The sequence below is a fragment of the Capricornis sumatraensis genome, chromosome 13, assembly GCF_032405125.1.
Source record: "Capricornis sumatraensis isolate serow.1 chromosome 13, serow.2, whole genome shotgun sequence".
NCBI lineage: Eukaryota > Metazoa > Chordata > Mammalia > Artiodactyla > Bovidae > Capricornis > Capricornis sumatraensis.
In genome coordinates, this window is record NC_091081.1 from 14,629,296 (window position 1) to 14,650,033 (window position 20,738).

The following is a 20,738-nucleotide window of genomic DNA, read 5'->3' on the forward strand; positions in this document are numbered from 1 at the left end:
ATACCACTTGACATATTTTGAAATTTTACAAAACATGTATATTTTGAATATATGCAGTTTTGGAGAGGGATGCTTGAACTTTTTCCCTTTCAAAAGGGATCTAAATTCCTAAGCTAACTTGAAATAACTAGAAATGTCTATAATTATTGAATGTTCCTTATATACCCAATCCTCTTATAGAAGTAAACAGAGAAACAAAATAACATAACTTTCAAGACAAAGGGACTAAAATAATAAAAAAAAGATATGGGTCCTGATGCTTCTTACTGAGCAGCTCTTTGGCAGAGTAAGACACTCAGCAAGATAAAAGTTGTGCAGTTAGTCTGAAGAGGAAAAGTTAAAATTTTACATAACCTCCTGCTCCTTCTGCCTCTGTGACTCAGCTTGCTCCTTGCAAAGTCTGGCTCATGTAGGACACGTAGTCTAAGAAAGCGGGGACTTACAATATTAGGAACTGGAGCTTATCTCACTCACCCTTGTCCTGCTCTTTGCAACTGCCCAGCCCCTGCAAACCTTCTTAACCATACCTGTCCGTGTAAAGGTCAGGCATCCCCCTCCCATCTTGATTGCTGTTCCTGTGCATGTGAGACCTCTTAGTTTAAACCAGCCTATTAACAGCTAGTGTTGCCCACTATAGTCTGTCTGTAAAAACTCTGTAACCCCTTTGTTCAGGGCTCAGAGCTTAGAGTTTTAACTCCTCTGGGCCCACCAGTGGAATAAACCTGAGTTCTCCAGCTCTCCAAGTGTGGTGCTTCATTTCTGCAACAAGTCCACATTTAAGTCAGCAATATACTATATAAGAATTCCACCCCTATCTTGAATGCATATAAAATTGAATGAAAACGATGCCTCTTTGTTTTGATTCTGATGAACTCTTACAAACAAAGAGATGTTCTATAATAACAAGAATTTGCCAAATGAATGACTCACTGGCAATCCTATGTGTATCTTCTACAAAGACAGAGAGCAGGTCCCAGAGGACCCTTTGATGGCATGTCAAACATGGGTAATAGCTCCTGTTTTTTGTTTTTTTTTTAAATTTTTTTTCCCTAATGTTCCAACACTTGGCAGTAATATTTGGTTTCAGTCAATGCTTCCTTCAGCATTTATTATATCACTGTTGCTATGGTAAAAATTAAAGGTGTTAATCACAAACACATTGTTGTTGCATGAGACGGTGAAACAGGATCCAACAGTGGTATGAGAATTAAAAAAAAATGTGTTTGCATGTATAATATTGAAACAATGGTGGAGTCTTACTGATTCTTCTAGAAAGTTGCTCTTCCACAGAAAATCAAATATGGAATGACCTTATAAAGTTTAAAGTATTTTTAGATAATACTCTAGAATCTCATTCCTTAACACATATTGGGACATTTATACTAAACTTTTTATTTTCTAAGGTAATGGGATGATAAAATATTTTTAATTAGGTTTTAAAATAAGAGTAGCACATGTACAACATAAAATTTCAAACACTAAAGAAAAGCAAAAAGTAAAAAAAAAGAAAAGAAAAGATAAAGTGAATGGTATCCTCTCTTTTCCAACTCGTAAGTTCTTTCCCTCATGAAATATTAATAAACTTTGTATAGCCTTCCAGGAATTTTTATTCTCACAGGTGGGACAAGTCTACATACTGTTGCTTTGTACCTTGCTTTTTTTTTACTTAAAAACATATGTGCAAAATTTCCATATTATAACTCATATTTACTGTATTCTTTATAATGACCCCATACTCTGCAAATATAAACTGTTGCATATGTTCTGTTGCATATGCATACTATTTGTTTTTAACCATTCCCTTTTATGGAGACGTACAGGTTTACAGTTTGTGTACACACAGTTCTACACTATGAATTGTGTGTGTGTGTTAGCCACCAGTCATGTCTGACTCTTTGAGATGCTATGGACTGTAGCCCAGCAGGCTCCTCTGTCCATGGGATTTTTCAGACAAAAATACTGGCCTGGGTTGCTATTCCCTTCTCCAGGGGAACTTCCCAACCCAGGGATCGATGCCAGGTCTCCTTCTTTGCAGGCAAATTCTTTACCATCTGAGTCACAAGGGAAGCCCCAGAATTTTGTATGTACATCCTTAAAGAATCCTGAATATAAATATTTTTATAGGGTTCTTTCCCAGTATGAAATGTATTCAATTTCTTTATATTGCAAAAGCTCTTTGAATGAGATATTTCTCACAATGAAAAGTTATTCATTTCTGTCAAACTCTGAGTTTGGAATTTTGCTGGACTATGAAACGCCAGGAGCTGGAAATTCATATTCTTACATTTCATATATTCTAAAATGTTACATAATATACCATATATAGAATGAAGGCATAATTTAACAATGTAATGTTTAACATAAGAGAAGTTTTGTAGTTAAATTAGAATAATTAATATTGAACAAAAGCGAATATATTGACCAAATGAAAGACTTAACAGCATATATAGCATGGTTACTCCTATTTCCTTCAAATCATGTTATATGTATGTCTTAAGGTGAAAGATACTTTGAATGCATCAACCATTACAGAACAACATTCAGTTAGGTATTTAAAATGTTTCTGAGTTATTCAGGTTGGTTATATATGCGTTTAGAAAACATATGTGGACTATTTCAAACCTGGACACCATTAATTATAAAAAAATATTGACAATTTGTTTCTATGTCTTAGGTACTAATTATCTTCTTTTTTTTTCATTTTGAGAGTCTAAGGAATCAATTTTTGTGATCTAGAATTTGAAGTTTCTTATCAAAATTCTAGTGCATTATGTGTTCATGGATACATTAATGTGTTCATGTATTTCTTTTATATAAGCTATATAAATGCCAATGTTAAATAGCGATTACATGCCAGATACTGTGGTAGATGCTATAAATACAACTATTCTCTATGCATTTCAGGGAAGTTAGAATTTAATCAGGAAAATAAATATTACTTAAATAATCATGCCAATAATGATAAAATTGAAACTCTGCTATATACTGTAAAGGAGAGTTACAGGTCACATAAGAGTATATGATGTGAGAAATTACCTGTTAAGGAAGGTTTCTACGAACTGAGATTTAAAGTATAAATAAGAGTCAAAAAATAAAAGAAGGAAATGGACAGCATTCTTGGAGGAGAAACAGCATCTGCAAAGACCTTGGGAGGGGCATGCTCACAACCATGATCACTGACTCAAATATATAGTGGGAAGGGACATACTTTGTAATTGGGAAATTCTCAACGTGCTCCTTGGTGTGTGGGGCAGGAACTACTGTGCGAGGAAGCCCAAGTGTATTAAGGGAGTAAGTGAAAAACAGCATTCCCTGCAGGGAATGGCAAACTCTGGGGCCACCATTCTGATGGACCTATCATACCTCCATATGATCCATGAGTTTGAACCCTGCGAAAGCCATTATGGACGCTGAATGATGACAGTAGATTACTCAAAACGGAAACAAATTGTATCCGCAGCTGCAATCACCATACCAGACATGGTATCTTTGCTGCAGTAGATTAACACTACCTTTGGAATGTCATACACACTCTCTTCTATCCCTGTCAGAAATAAGAATCAGAAACAGTATATATTTCTAATCTTGCTCCAGAGCTATATTAACTCTTCCTCCATTTGTCAAAATGTAGTCTGAAGGGAAGTGGGTTGTCTGGAGATTCCATAGAAGATCACACTGATCCACTATATACGTGGGACCCTATCAAGAACACCATGCCAACCAAAACAGATGAGCAAAAATAGCAAATACAGCGGAGGTTTAGGAAGGCACCTGCGGTGTGATAGGAAACAATACCTGCACAGATTGAGGGGCTCATATATAAGTGAAGTTTGTAGGGCTCCAGTGGTCCGTGGCTTAATGGAACATTCTCTGAAAGTAAGGGGCAAATTATTCTTTCTTAAAACAGTCACTACCAAGAAGAGAGAACACCACCCTGTGGCCCTTATCAACCTAAAGTTTGCATATCTCATGCCTGCAAATACTACTGAAACCCATTTACCATATAACATAAAAAAAATCTTCCAGCTTTGAGGAGGGCCTGGAACAGATCCAGACAATTATGTTAGAGGTCCTGTCCCTAGGACCTTAGGACCCAGAAGATCTTATGGTATTAGAGACACCAGTGGTAAGAAAGCTCAGTTGCAGCTTGTGGCAAATTTCAAGAAAAAAAAATCATACCATAGATCCATAGGTTTCTGGAGCAAAACTATGCTATTTGCAAGGCTCTGCCAAAATATAAGACCATGTCTCCGGCATGCTATGGGGACCTGGTAGAGATGAAGTATCTGAACATGGGACATAAAGTGAGTATGGTGTCAAGAGTGCCTATCACAAAGCATATCTAACACAAAATCCCTGATTTCTGTGGTCTGCATATCAAGGACGCTCTAAAAGAGAGGAGGGAACTCTCTCTTGAGGGACTGTTACTAAACAGCCATCATCCCAATTCTACCTACTTCCTCTCTGAAAATTGAAAATGTCTGCCCTCACTTATCACCTGGGAATAATTTAGACACTGCAGACAACAGAACCCACTGTGTATCTGGAGAAAGAGGAGCTGCAACCCTGTGCCCTCTCCTGGATTTACACATGTAATTATTCTTACAGTGGGGACATGTGAGAGACACACCTCATATGAAAAAGGAACTCCTGAATTCCCGTCTTGTTTCTCATCCTGGAGGCCTGACTCAATTCTTTTTACTCTAAGAAAGTTGATTCTGTAATTAAAAAAAAAATTTTTTTTTAATCTTTTAAGTTAAAAGTGCCTATCGGGATCTGGGTTCTATCAGAACTACTAAGTAATAAATTAGCCGGGCCCAGTAACAATCCATTGTAAGATGAAAGTGGTATTTTAGGGGCATAAGTAAGATTAGAGGTTACAAGAAGATTCATGAGCAGGTATCCTGCAGTGCCATCCATCATTACTGCAGTAGTACCTCAGAGCAATGATGGATCAGCTCAGTATATGAGTATATCGCTGTCTGAAGATTTTTAGTATTTGACTCATTGACACAGGATCCTGCATAAAATTGTATTGAATGAACAGATTCACTTTACAGAAACAGAGGGATGGTAGTAGTTACCATCAGATACACTGGTTATATCACACACTGACCATCAAGAAGCTGCCAGCTTTACAGAGGGAAGAAATGGCTTATTAAAGGTCATCTTGAAGATGATACCCTGAAGGGATGCAATGTGCATTCTCAATACCCAAATACTGGTATATGGTACTGTGTCCCCTTTAAGTAGAATACATGTATCTGGCAACTAGAGAGTTGAAGTGGAAATGGACCCACTTATCATCATTCCCAGTGAACTATTTGGAGAATGGGGATTTTTGTTTCTCACTCTCACAACTTTGGATTCCATGGATTTCCAGGTCCTGACTCTTAGAGAGGGTACACTTACACCCAGGGACACTTACACTAACACCTGGAAGCTTTACATGTTACCCAGTTACTTAGGGCCTCTTGTTCTATAAACGACTGGCAAAAAAAGAGAAAAGCCTATATCCTAGAGGGCCTATGACACTCACCATTAGCAGGTCAATGGATGTTACACAAAGAACCTAGAATAATATACTTAGAAGTCAGGTGATCCAGATGAACATTTCATGGTATTCAGTTTCCCAGTGTTAATGAGATAGTTGGATGTTGTCACCAACTCGATGGACATGAGTTTGAGCAAGCTCTGGGAGTTGGTGATGGACAGGGAAGCCTGGTGTGCTGCACTATGTGGGGTGGCAAATAGACATGACTGAGCAACTGTACTGAACTGAATGTTGATATTAAGTGGAACTATGCAGCCCTTATGGCAGAAAGTGAAGAGGAACTAAAAAGTCTCTTGATGAAGGTGAAAGAGGAGAGTAAAAATGTTGGCTTAAAGCTCAACATTCAGAAAATGAAGATCATGGCATCTGGTCCCATCACTATGGGAAATAGATGGGGAAACAGTGGAAACAGCGTCAGATTTTATTTTGGGGGGCTCCAAAATCACTGCAGATGGTGACTGCAGCCATAAAATTAAAAGACATTTACTCCTGGGAAGTAAAGTTATGACCAATCTAAACAGCATATTAAAAAGCAGAGACGTTACTTTGCCAACAAAAGTCCATCTAGTCAAGGCTATGGTTTTTCCAGTGGTCATGTATGGATATGAGAATTGGACTGTGAAGAAAGCTGAGTGCCAAAGAATTGATGCTTTTGAACTGTGGTGTTGGAGAAGACTCCTGAGAGTCCCTTGGACTGCAAGGAGATCCAACCAGTCCATTCTGAAGGGGATCAGTCCTGGGATTTCTTTGGAAGGAATGATGCTAAAGCTGAAACTCCAGTACTTTGGCCTCCTCATGTGAAGAGTTGACTCATTGGAAAAGACTCTGATGCTGGGAGGGATTGGGGGCAGGAGGAGAAGGGGATGACAGAGGATGAGATGGCTGGATGGCATCATTGACTCAATGGACATGAGTTTGGGTGAACTCCAGGAGTTGGTTTTGGACAGGGAAGCTGCGATTCATGGGGTCGCAAAGAGTCAGAGACGACTGAGCAACTGAACTGAACTAGCCATCTGTATGTCTTTTTTGGAGAAACGTCTGTTTGGGTCTTTTCCCCACTTTTTGATTGGGTTGTTTGTATTTCTGGTATTGAGTTGTATGAACTGCTTGTATACTTTGGAAATTAATCCGTCGTCAGTTTTTCATTTGCTATTATTTCCTCCCATTCTGATGGTTGTCTTTTCACCTTGCTTATAGTTTCCTTTGCTGTGCAAAAGCTTTTAAGTTTAATCAGTCCGCACTTGTTTCCTTTTGTTTTTATATCTGTTACGCTAGGAGGTGGGTTATAGAGGCTCTTGCTTTGATTTATGTCATCGAGTGCTCTGCCTATGTTTTCCTCCAAGAGTTGCATAGTTTCCAGTCTTACATCTTTCTATTCTGTTTTAGCTGGCTCAGGCTCCCATAAGAAAATACCATAGAATAAATGGCTTAAACAAGAGGAATTTCTTCCTTATAGTTCTGGAGGCTAGGAAGTCCAGGATCAAGGGACCAATCAATTTCGTTCCTGGTAAAAACCTTCTTCCTGCCTTGCCGATGACTGTCCTATCGCTGTGTTCTGATGTGGCAGAGGGAAAGAGAGCTCTCTTCTTGCTTCCTCTTCATATAAGCACACTAATTCCATCATTGAGGTCTCACCTTCATGGCCCCAACTAAATCTGCTTGCCTCCCAAATGTCCTGTCTCCAAATACTGTTACATTGAGGGTGAGGGCTTCAACAAATAAATTGTGGACAGACACAAACAGTCAGTCCATAATATTTTTCTGTGTCTATCTCTCTCTCTTTCAAGAGAATTAAGCATATTTAAGTCAATAAGGAGAAGTGAATTTGGAGCTAAAGGTGAACATACAAAGATTTTTTTTAAAAGATTAATATATAATATAAAAATCCTGAATTAGCTAGAGTGACTTTTTATTTTCTACATGGTGGAAAATGGTATTGGAACAAATAGTTTGTTTTTTCTTTTCTAAAACTGAGTGGGCGTAGTGCTTATAAGGCAAAATATTTGAGGAAAAAAAGATATAGAATCAGAAAGAAATTAAAAGCAAAATTGTGGAGATTCTCAGGCAATTATTGCAGCTTGATGCTGATGAGGCAAGGTCTATTTTTCTTTTCTTCCTGTCCAAATACAATACCTGGTATAATGCCTGATACAATTCCTTCAGATTGTATCAAATTTTACAGTAGTGATATAAATAATGACAAGTTATAGGTATGAAAATCTATTTCTTTAACATTTTCACTCACTGCATAGTATATGAAAGTGAAGTCGCTCAGTCGTGTCCGACTCTTAGCGACCCCATGGACTGCAGCCTACCAGGCTACTCCGCCCATAGGATTTCCCAGGCAAGAGTACTGGAGTGGGTTGCCATTGCCTTCTCCCCATTATATATGAAGCCAGGCCTAAATGTGCCCATTAAATATGATGCCAATGGACAGTCTTGCTACACCCACATGTCCCTGTATTTACAGATCTGATTAACTACTGAGAAAATCAGAGCTTTCCTTTGGACTATTAATTATGACTAAGAAAGAAAACATACGGATCAGCAAGTAATCCTTATAATTCAGCCACTACATTCTATTTCTTAGGGAAAGTCATACCTATTCTCCAAAACTCAGCTCAGCTCAAACCTTATCACACAAGACCTCTCTTAACCACACCAACAACTCTGCACAAGGCCTCTTCCAGAGCACTTAACCCAATGTGCTGCAAATTTTTACGTTTTAAGAAAAGACTGTGAGCTCTATGAGAGGAAGCACAGCTTCTGATTCACCTCTGTAGTCACAGCACATAACTCTTGCTCCTTGTTGATTAAATAATTAGAAAAGGAGATGGACAAGACAGAGAAGAAAGAGGAACAGGAGAAGAGAAAAGGAGGAAACGGAAGAAAAAAGAAAAGAAGGAAGGGGGTGAAGAGAAGAAAGAAAAGGGAAAAGGAGTGATGGAAAGGAGAAAGAGGAGGAAGGGAAGGAAGGAAGAAAGAATAGAAAGAAAAACCAGTTAAGCAGCATCACAGGATATAATTTGTGATCAAATACCTGGCAGAAAATATAAGGTTAAAACTTGTAATTATATACTTGATAAAACTGACAAATGTTCTAAAAGAAAAGGCAAAGATGTGTTCATTCAGTAAACGTACATTGAGCATCTATTTTGTATCAAGGGCTTCCTGATACTTTGGATGGTAAAGAATCTGCGGGCAATGCAGGAGACGTGGGTTTGATCCCTGGGTTAGGAAGATCCCACGGAGAAGGGGATGGCTACTCACTCCGTATTCTTGCCTGGAGAATCCATGGACAGAGGAGCCTGGTGGGCTACAGTCTATGGGGTTGTAAAGAGTCAGATATGACTGAGTAATTAATACTTGGTATCAAGCCTGAGGGTACTGGAGACTATCCCAATGGAAAAAAAATTCCCCAACCTTTTGTATTCACATTCTAGGGAAAGTGATTTTAATATATCATTTAGTACACAGTATGCTGTATAATATATTACCATATAGTATGACTGTACTACGCTGTGCTGAGTCTCTCAGTAGCATCCCACTCTTTGTGATCCCATGGACTGTAGCCCCCCAGGCTCCTCTGTCCATGGAATTCTCCAGGCATGAATACTGGAGTGGGTTACCATGCCCTCCTCCAGGGGATCTTCCCAACCCAGAGATTGAACCTAGGTCTCTCACACTGCAGGTGGATTCTTTACCATCTGAGCCACCAGGGAAGCCCAAAATACTGGAGTGGGTAGCCTATCCCTTCACCAATGGAACTTCCTGTCCCAGGAATTGAACTGGATTCTCTTGCACTGCAGGTGGATTCTTTACCAACTGAGCTACCCGGGAAGCCCCATATAGTATGACAGTCCCATATAGTATGACAGTCCCATATGGTATGACAGTGTATGTCAAATGCTTTGGGGAAAAAAAAAATAGAACAGAGCTACCTGGACTGGAGTGAAAGAAGCACCCGTTAGGAGATGAAAATGTTAAAGTGGGTAGTTAGGGTGAGATTCTCTGGAAAGATATAGGATTTAGAGAGTCCGTCACGCATATTTCCTAGAAGAAGGCTTTCCCAAGGAGAGGAAAGAGTAAGTGGAAATTCCTAAGACACGGTGTGCCTGGAGCTTTGGAGGCCAGTGTAAGTAACGTGGAGGGAGAAGGGGAGAGAGTAAGGAGCTAAGGTGGGGAGGCGCAGACCCGGGACAGTCTTCCAGCCACTGCAGGCTTGTACGTGAGGGGGATGGAAGCCACTGGCGGGGTTTGGCGGAGTGATGTGATTGGGTAAATACTCTAAAGGGATCACTTTGCCGCCGCCTTGTGAACAGAAGCAGGGCCCAGTGAGAGGATGAGAAGGAGCTGATGGCTCGGAATGAGGGGTAGCAGAGGAGGTGAGGGAAACGGCGGGGGATTCAGGACATACCCTGCGGGTACACTGGAGTAACATCAGAGAGAAAGGGGCACCAAGAGAAATCTTACCCTTACTGAGTTCCAGTCCTGGGGATGAAAGTTTTATTCACATATGTTTCAGTTTCTCAAAAACTGTCCTGTGTTTATATGAATGGACACAAACTAAATTCTATTTATTGACACCTCTTATTGAGTATTATGCATTAAATCAGTACTGGATTTAACAAATTAAAATACCATATTTTAAGATATTGTAATGGTAGAAAAATTAAGCATGTATGGATTTGGAAGAATGGCTTTAACTGGGAAAGTCTTTGCTTCTGGTGTTTCTTATTTGAGTTTCTTCTAAGGAGGGGCTAGGATAAGCATCTGACACAATCATATGGGAATAAAGTGGAGGACTGTTTTTGGCTAGTTTTAATAAATGATACTTTGTCATCAAATGAAGGTATATAAAGTATAAATCCAACAAGGCTCAGTATATCATTTCCATCAATGTACCAAATAAAAATACTTAAGGCACAAAATATTTTAGTTGTTGGTAAAGCAGAAAGGTAAAACTATATGGATTAACATTTTTTTTGCCAGTTTAATGCCTATCATTTGCCTCAATATTCTGACTAGATTAAGTTCAGAAGATTTTAAAAACTTTTTATATCAATATTTAATTTTTAATTTTTATTAGAATATAAGTGCTTTATAATGTTCTGTTTCTGCCATATGTTTAAGTTTAAAAAGTGAAAAAAAATCCAATATTTCTTCTTTGAGAACTTTACATTGGGGATTTTAAATTCAAGAATTATGAAGAAAATGCTCAAATATAGTCTAGGGTTTTTTATTTTATAATTTGTATTTCTGAAGATCAGATTTCCAACTGGTCTCTCTGGACTAAAGAATGTTAAGCTTTGAAACTTTTTAATATAAAAGATTCATTAAACCTATGAAAGAAGCATTTGAGAAAAAAATAACACTTTGTTACTGTTTGATCTCAGTGGTGAAAATTGTACATTCACGTGCACTTCAGGAAAAAACATCTAGGAAAGTCTTCCTCTAAGTCTGACAAGTCTTCTAATAAGGACATAAGTGCTGGAGCCAAACCACTGGGGGTCAAATTTCAACTCAGCCATTTCCTTACTGTGAGACTGTGGAAAGTACATCTAAAATCTCTGTGATTCTGTTTCCTCTCATATAGTAAGAAGGTTAATAAAAATATCTGACCTCACAGAGCTGTTATGAAGATTAAAATATTTAATGTATATATAGAAGACTTAGAACCATATCTGACACATAATAAGCACGGCTTTAATATCGGCTATCATGGTTGTTTAGAGTAGCCATCAACAAAACGTTCCTTTTCCTTTTTAAGAGAAGCTTATTAAATGTATCTGACTCTCAGGGGCCAGAAACAGGACTGGAGGCCTTCTGCTCTAGAGCAACTCAATGGCTTACCAAGGCATCTGTGGTCTGACCTGGGGCTTCCTTTTGATTTCTCAAACATACTAATCAGTTCCTATCCTAAGGCTACTGTACTAGCTATTTCCTCCTCTGGGAATGTTCTGGAGACTTTTAGATGCCGTATTCCTTCCAGTCCTTTAGATTTCAGTTTAAAAGCCACTGCTTCAGAAAACACCCTTGACTCGAAAAGCAAACTCAGTAAGTAGTCACTCCGATTAGTTGTCTTCAAGTGTTTGTGACTTTCTGAAACTTTTTCTGATAATTTGTTTTTGTTTTTGTCTCTCCTGATTAATTTACCAGCTACAAAATTCAAAACTCTATTCAGAGATTCAGAATAGCAAAGAGATTCCCTATATATAAGACCTGCTGAATAAATATTGTTGAATAAATGAACACACAAATGAAAACTCAAAATTCTTATTTCCTTAGCTTTTCATTTTTTTGCCCACTCTTTGTATACCCAACTCTATATGGCATTTCACACACTTATGTTGCCCCAAGCAAGTGCCTCAAAACTTATCCTAAGAGATTAAAGCATTCGCAGTATAGAAATGACTGGTGGTCAGCAGCTGACATCATAACCATATAAAGGAACATATTTTTGGTCGATATTTCAGTAGACTGAATACTTAATTTCTTAAAAGAAGTTAAAATTTCATGATGCAATGATACGATCTGCATATGTAGCACCAGGAGAAAGGCTAACAAAATATTCAGCAACTCAAAAATTTCCCCCTTGCTGTATGCCCCTAATTTCCCAAATGTTCACAAAATACCTATCATGATCTTTTTGAGTTAGTATACTACAGATTACAATTGGGGAAATGATGAAATAGATAAGGTTTATTTGAAATCATCCAGAGATGATTTTGAAATCAAACACTAAAATTTCCCCTAGAGATTTTAGAAATACATTTTCCTAGCTCGGGAGACCAAAGTTTAATGTACTTTAAAAGTAACCCAGCCCATACAAGATGCTGAGGTAGGCCTCCCCCTCCCACAGAAACCAAATGTCTCAGGAAAAGAGGCCTATGATGGTTTAGAATTTACAGAATTATGTATTTCAACCTCAAAGAAAATCGACAGCAACTATTTTTAGGCCTAATCTAAATCCATCTACACCCCTCCACCTTTTGTTTTCCTGGAGAACACAGCAAATGGCATAGATCAAAGTCTGTTTTCTTTGAGCACAGAGGGGGCTTGAAGGCTGTCCGCTCACTGCCACTGTGTCAGATGGATAATGACAGATGTGATGTATATTGCATCTCAGTAGATGGGGGATTTTTCACCTCATCCTATGAGGCTGGAGGACAATGAATTAGTGTACTGCCTGCACAGACTGCCAAGAGGAACACGCCACCAGCTGGAACAGCAAAAACAAACAATCCCAAATGCCTCTGTGGTTTACAAGTGGTCATTTTTCAAAAAGATGCACATGGATAGAGTGGACAGGCTCCCAGCAAATGGAAGGAAAGTAATGCTGTGTTTCATGAGCAATTCTGGGAAGACACTGCCATCAAATATTCATGGTAGCCTCATGTCTGTAAGAACCCGGTTGATAGAATAACAGTGCTGATTCACCTGGCACCACACCTCAGCCCTCTTTCTATTCTCCAGCTACTAAATCTGGGCTGTCAGTGATGGGAGCTGATGGGAAATGATAGCCTTATTGAGCTGCCTCATGAACTGTAACTCATTTGTTCTCAAGACCCAGACTGACAGCCCTTGCATTTTTCCCTTCCAGCAAAATTGAGCATAAATCACTTTATCATTTTTCCACATGACAGTTTATCAGAATTCTGGAATTCTATATGAAGTCATAGGGGCTGGTAAGAGAAAATGAGACAAGTTTCTATCCTGTCGCTGAAGAGGACTGTCCCTCCAAAGGCATGAGTACGACCATAAAAATACAATCGCAACTCAACTAAATACAAATTCTCTCCTCCTTGACAGATACCCCATCAGCTACTTTTTTTTCCTTCCAGAGTTTTCTGCATGACAAAGACAAGGAGAATGGAGTTTTGAATTATAATTATGCCTTTGTTCTAATGAGCAGGGAAAAGTGGCCCTGTCCAGTTTAATGCTGGTGTCTTTGGACTGAAAATGGTCAGAGTGTTAGGAACTGACGTTGAGACCTTACCAGGTTTGCTGCAAAGAAAATCTGTTAAACTCATTTAGAACAGTGTGCCTGCCTTTCTTCAAAACAATTTTCCTTGTACAGCATTCGGCTGCCAAATGGGGATATAAAAACAACTGTGGTGTCTGACTATTTAGAGGCTTCATTTGATCAGTGTGTAGTGGGGAGCCAGGAAGGCAAACCTACAAGGAAGATGGTACCTTCAGTAGCTTCATGCAGAGGGCACACTGGCACATTTGAGACCCAGGACAGAGTGGGCAATCGTGGGATGAGGAAGGAAGGGTCAGGAGAGACCTCACAGACGGAGTGATCATAAGTCCAATCCAGGGAGAGAATTCAGTGTTTCCACCTAAGAGGACCAGTGGCTCTCCCAGTGGTGAAGCTGGAAATCTAGCCAATTTATCTCACCTTCATTTTAATCTAAACATAAGCCTTTCTTGAGTCAATGGTTACTCAAATTTTGTGATTTTATTTATAGAGCCCTCCAAAAACGCTCAACACAACCTAAGGTTGAACGGGCTTATATTCATATATTGAGAATCTATAATATCACACATCTGGAACACCCTAGTAATGAGAGCAAATACTAGACATATAGTTTGACAGTCACAAGCCAGAACCCTTGCTCTTTACATGAAAGGGAAAGCCTACATTAAACTCGCTTTCATTTCCCTGGTGGCTCAGATGGTAAAGTGTCTGTCTACAATGTGGGAGACCCGGGTTCGATCCCTGGGTCAGGAAGATCCACTGGAGAAGGAAATGGCAATCCACTCCAGTATTACTGCCTGGAAAATCCCGTGAACAGAGGAGCCTGGTAGGCTACAGTCCATGGGGTCGCAAAGAGTCGGACACGACCGAGCAACTTCACTGCACTTCACTGCTAATGATACATCCCATAACATTCTGACTTGAAAATGATTTGACCATTTAACCTGGAACGCAGCTCCATGTAACGACAGCATGATTGGATCTGAATCATGGCAACGTTCAAAGTATATACAAAGTTGTGAAGCCTGCTAGATCTCCTTTTGAAATCTGCTCTTCTCAAAGATGACTATTCAGATTAAGAAGGGAGTTGACGGGAGTTTTTTTATCCTATGGCCCAGCAATGATTTCTTTTTCTCACATCTCTCAAAGTACTCTTTCTGAACATTGATTCTGACCTTCACTGATGAACTTCAACGTCTAAACTATGTAACCTGACATCTTCCTCTCATTCTCTTTGGCTGGCAGTAGAGTTAGAACTTATGTACAATACTTAGATACATGAACTCAGTTATATAGATGTATTGGATACAAATACTTTGAAGATGCTAATATGTAAACACACACATTTCAGACAGCAGTGGTGTCTCTAATTTGCTGTTTTAATTAATTTAATTAGATTAAATATAAACCTATAGGGCATGCATATCACCAGAGATGGCCTTGCCCCCAAAGTGGAAAAATTAGTTCTGGGTGGGAGGGTGAAAAAAAATCTTATTATTTTTATGTATAATGCACAGATATAAATACAATATAAACAGATGTATTTGTGCTAAAAAAGGGAATTCTCAGGGGCTGGGGGTGGGGATTGATGACACTGCCATAGGGTGTCTGTGATGGTCTCAATGAACAGTTATTGCTTTCTAAACTGATTTTAAGTACAGTAATCTGAGTGGCTGCTTCGGCTTTCGTGGCTGCATTTTGATTTGCAGTGGAGTGATAGCAGCTTCAGTCTTTTTTTTTTTCCTGAAAAGAGCTGAAAATAAGGCATGAATCTAAAATCTACATGTGGGAATCTGGCCAGAGATATTGCAGCAAGTAAAGAGAGAACAGGGACCAGGAGAAATCAGTTATCCCGTCAAACAAGCCCCTGGATGCAAAACAGTTGGCAATTTCTGTTTCCCAAGCAACCTCTGCCTGTGATAGAGTGTCAAAGAGAGTATCTCAATCCCACCGCAATCATTTGCACTTTATAAAATCTCTCGAGGAATTGATCTCTCTAAAAATAGGTAGTAAAGAAGTTATTATCTCATTCTAATTTATTGCCATTTTCACTTGATAAAGTTCCATTTAAACACCTATGGAGGTCATGCATATTAGCAAGACAAGAGCAGTTCTAAAAGCGTGTTTGAATCCTACTGAAAATTCATGGCACTCAGTAATGGAAAGCTTGAAAGGAATTGTGTGTATGCGTGTTTGTGTGTGTGTCTGTGTGTTTTGACCTGTACTTGAAAAGTGTATGATGATTCCAAAATGTCTGCCCATCAACAGAAGAGTCTGCCACCTACCCTTGAACCTGAGAGTTTTTGTGATGGTCCTGACCAGTAGATGTGGTGGAAGTGACTTTGCATGGCTTCTGAAGCCACAAAAGAAATGGGCCTCCACCTTTTTGGGGATACACAACTTTGGAGCTCCAAGCCACCAAGTAAGAATATCACCTGAGTCTGTTACGCTGGAGAAACCACATGGAAATACGTAAAAGAGACAGAAAGAGATGCAGGAGAAGCAGATTTTGGGGATGTCAACTGAAGAGCCCGGACTGCAACCTGAGCCACCTTCTGACTGCAACCACATGAAAGATCCAAGTAAGAAGAGCCCACCTGAGCAAAGCCAATCTGTATTAGAGATGATGATAAACTGACTGGTTTTGTAAGTCACTAAAGTACAGAATTTGGGGATAGTTTGTTATACAGTGACAGATACTGGGAACATGTGATCGCGCATACCATGTGAGAATGAGTCCATGATGCTCATATATTTCCATAGAAACTTTTGCAAAATAGCTTGGGCTATTTTCTGGAATATTACAGTAAAAAAGAAAGTTTTTTTTAAAAAAAAAACCTGGAAAATTCTATATATTGTACATTTCATCAAAGATTATTCTAATAGTCTAATTATTCTAAGGAAAATTATTCTAATTTTCCTTAAAGATAACTGAATTTGGTAACTTATATTATGGGCTTCCCAGGTAGTTCAGTGGGTGAAGAAACCATCTGCAATGCAGGAGACGTGGGTTTGATCCCTGGGATGGGAAGATCCCTTGGAGGATGGCATGGCAACCTACTCCAGGATCCTTGCCTGGGGAATCCCATGGACAGAGGAGCCTGGAGGGCTACAGTCTACAGGGTCACAAATAACTGGACACGACTGAAGTGACTGAGTACGTATGTACACAACTTACTTTATACATTTTACCTAAAGATTTAAAAAAATATTAAAATATTTGTCTTCATTGAATAGTCTCTTTTTAAATATATTTTCCTTTGAATTTATATAACATTTTTTATTGAAATATAGTTGATGTACAATGTTATGTTAGTTTCAGGTGTATAGCAAAGTGATTCAGTTATACATGCATACTTTTTCAGATTCTTTTCCATTAGAGGTTATTACAACCTTGAATTTTTCATTTCCTGATTTCATCGACTTGATTTTAGTGTCTCTTTGACCATGTAAATCATCTTATTTTAGCTGAGTTCCTGCCGCTGATTCTTTCTAATATCAAGTACTTTTTGAAAAACATATTTAAATGATTACAAGGCCAGGCTCCCCAGTAATTCAGCATTGGCTGAGAGACATGAGAAGCTCTGGAAGCAAGGTCAGAAGTAGCCGCTAGAGACCAGCACAGTAAATGGACGGCTGTCGCCAGTGCCAGCACCAGCTCATTAAAGTCTCCTGGAGTGTTACACTTGTTTTCTGCCTCTTGAGGTCCCATGGTTGTTCATTTGTCTACTTAGTCATTCATTCCACAAGCCTATAAAGAACACTAACTACAATGCCAAACACTGGTTTAGCACCAATGAGAAAAAGAAAAAGAAAACGTGACCCATGTCTTCAAAAGCTTCCTTCTGGAAAGAGCCAACCCCAGTGATTCTGGTGAAGAGCTGGCCACAGTAGAAGCACATATAAAATATTATTCTGTGAATAGAGAGGCGGGAGTTCCCATGTCACCCTAGAGAGACCGGAGAAGGCATCACAGGTAGTACGACACTGGAACAGATAATTAAGCAAAGAATGGAAATTCAATCGAGAAGACTAGGAGTTCACATGCAGAACTAGATGGATGTCAAAAGTTCATGTTTAGGAAATAGAGATATAGCAGTTTCTGCTGAAACTGAAGGACTTATGAGGGTGAGTTGGAGCCATGTTCTGGCAGAACAGGTGGGTAAGGGCTGGACAGTAAAAGCCTTGCAAGCTATGCAGATTCTCCACTCTGTATATAATGTACAACCCCACAGCAGCACAAAGGCACACACAAGCACCCTCACAGATGTGCATACTTTTAGGGCTGAAGCATCATTCAGTTTGTTTTCACTGATTTAGTAATATCAGAGATTCAAGTTATAGCATCCTGCACCTCATCTCAGAAAAGATGTATCTCCTTCTTTCTATCTCTCCCAACAAAAATATATTAGTCTTGGCCTCAAGTATTTCCTCAGGTTCCCTGAGAATGCCCTCTGAATGATTAACTCAGTCTACAATTATGAAGGATTTCCTAATATTTTGCCTCTGTGCTTTCCTTCTGCAGCTTTCACTTAGCTGCCTGCCTTCACTGACAAATGAGAATCATCGCCTCCTAACTTATTTATAACATCCTTTTGTATATTTGCAGGAGAGCTCAGGGAGCAATTCAAACAGAAATGCAGCTGCTTTCAGTTCGACTGAAAAAAAAAAAAAAAACAAGCATACTTAGTTGGTCTCTCAGATATGGCATCTCGGCCCAGTGATACTGTTAATAAAGCCTTGTGGATAGCACGGAAGAATCCTTGTTATTTCCAGCAATCTGGGGTTGGGCTGAAACATGTCTCTAGCTCTTTGAGCCATTTTCTATTTTTGTAAGATGTGCTGGCCATAGTAATTTATGTTTACAAACTTTATAGTTTATGGTACTTCAGATACAAGTGGAATTTCAGAATGAAAAATTCTTAAAAACAGTAAAATTGCTTAATAATAACTAGCAATGGAAAAACTGCTGGATCCATGATATAGGGATATAGAGAGGCATTCTATTGAGCTCAAGCATACCATATTGGCATATGATCTAGAAGAAAATAAATGAGAAATATGAAAAATGTCTTAGGAAGACCTACAAAAGTATGTCTTTAATATTCAGTTCTCTTGAAATAAAGCCTAAATAAAATGTATTCTGAATAAATTCTTAAATTACAAGCATGTAGCTATGCTTTATTCCATGGAAATAGAGGAAGGAATAAACTTCCATAAAATTAGGAAAATATGAGCTGTGAGGAATATATTGTATTTCCCTACAAAATAAGTATATAGTTGATAACTAATTCTTATATTGCATCCCAGGAACCCTAAGAGGTTTATGGACATTAGCTCATTTAATAAACACTGAAGCACACAACAAGCTACGTGTAATTATCCAAATTTACAGGTAAGGAAACAGAGGGGCACAGATTAAATAATTGCTGAAAAGTCACATCAGTTCAGTTCAATCAGGTGGCTCAGTCATGTCTGACTCTTTGCAACCCCAGGCGCTGCAGCGTGCCAGGCTTCCCTGTCCATCATTAACTCACCGAGCTTGCCCAAACTCATGACCATTGAGTTGCTTATGCCATCCAACAATCTCATCCTCTGTCATTCCCTTCTGCTTCTGCCTTCAGTCTTTCCCAGCATCAGGGTCTTTTCTAATGTCAGCTTTTTGCATCAGGTGGCCAAAGTATTGGAGTTTCAGTTTCAGCATTAGTCCTTCCAATGAATGTTCAGGAATGATTTCCTTTAGGATTGACTGGTTTGATCTCCTTGCAGTCCAAGGGACTCTTGAGAGTTTTCTCCAATACCACAGTTCAAAAGCATCATCACCAAAAAGTCACATAGTTAAAGTCAAATAACATAATGTGATTATCCTATAGGTTTTAGTTTCAGGTTTTAAAACAGATTTCAGTTCAGTTCAGTTCAGTCGCTCAGTCACGTCTGACTCTTTGTGACCCCATGAATCGCAGCACGCCAGGCCTCCCTGTCCATCACCATCTCCTGGAGTTCACTCAGACTCACATCCATCGAGTCGGTGATGCCATCCAGCCATCTCATCCTCTGTCGTCCCCTTTTCCTCCTGCCCCCCAATCCCTCCCAGCATCAGAGTCTTTTCCAATGAGTCAACTCTTCGCATGAGGTGGCCAAAGTACTGGAGTTTCAGCTTCAGCATCATTCCTTCCAAAGAAATCCCAGGGCTGATCTCCTTCAGAATGGATTGGTTGGATCTCCTTGCAGTCCAAGGGACTCTCAAGAGTCTTCTCCAACACCACAGTTCAAAAGCATCAATTCTTTGGCACTCAGCCTTCTTCACAGTCCAACTCTCACATCCATACATGACTACTGGAAAAACCATAGCCTTGACTAGACGGACTTTAGTCGGCAAAATCATATCTCTGCTTTTGAATATACTATCTAGGTTGGTCATAACTTTTCTTCCAAGGAGGAAGCGTCTTTTAATTTGATGGCTGCAGTCACCATCTGCAGTGATTTTGGAGCCCAAACAAATAAAGTCTGACACCGTTTCCACTGTTTCCCCATCTATTTGCCATGAAGTGATGGGACCAGATGCCGTGATCTTCGTTTTCTGAATGTTGAGCTTTAAGCCAACTTTTTCACTCTCCACTTTCACTTTCATCAAGAGGCTTTTTAGCTCCTCTTCACTCTCTGCCATAAGGGTGGTGTCATCTGCATATCTGAGGTTATTGATATTTCTCCCGGCAATCTTGATTCCAGCCTGTGTTTCTTCCAGCCCACAGATTTACTGAGGCATAAAAGACATACAATACTGCTTATATTTAAGGTGAAAATTTGATAAATTTTGGCATATGTGTTCATGTGTGAAATTACGATTACCATCAAGAAAATGAATACACCTAAAAGTTTAAGTGTTAATCACTTAGTTGTATCCTACCCTTTGCAACTTGTGGACTATTGCCTGCTAGGTTCCTCTGTCCATGTAATTCTCCAGGCAAGAATACAGGAGTGGGTTGCCATTTCCTACTCCAGGGAACCTTCCCAACCCAGGGATCAAACATGAGTCTTCTGCATTGCAGGCAGGTTCTTTACCATCTGAGCCATCAGGGAAGCCCAGGAATATATCTATCACTCCTTCAAAGTATACTTGTAATCTTTTGCAACCCTCTAGAACCCTACAGTATCTGTGCCTCCTGAAGTTACTGGTTTGCTTTCTGTCATTATATATTT

General features: G+C 39.2%; 1 protein-coding gene across 1 annotated transcript in view; it reads right to left on the bottom strand.

Annotated features, from left to right (window-relative positions):
- The window catches only part of NKAIN2 (sodium/potassium transporting ATPase interacting 2), a 631,336-nt gene that overhangs the window by 449,079 nt on the left and 161,519 nt on the right, over positions 1–20,738 (bottom strand). The gene's annotated exons all lie outside the window — the stretch shown is intronic.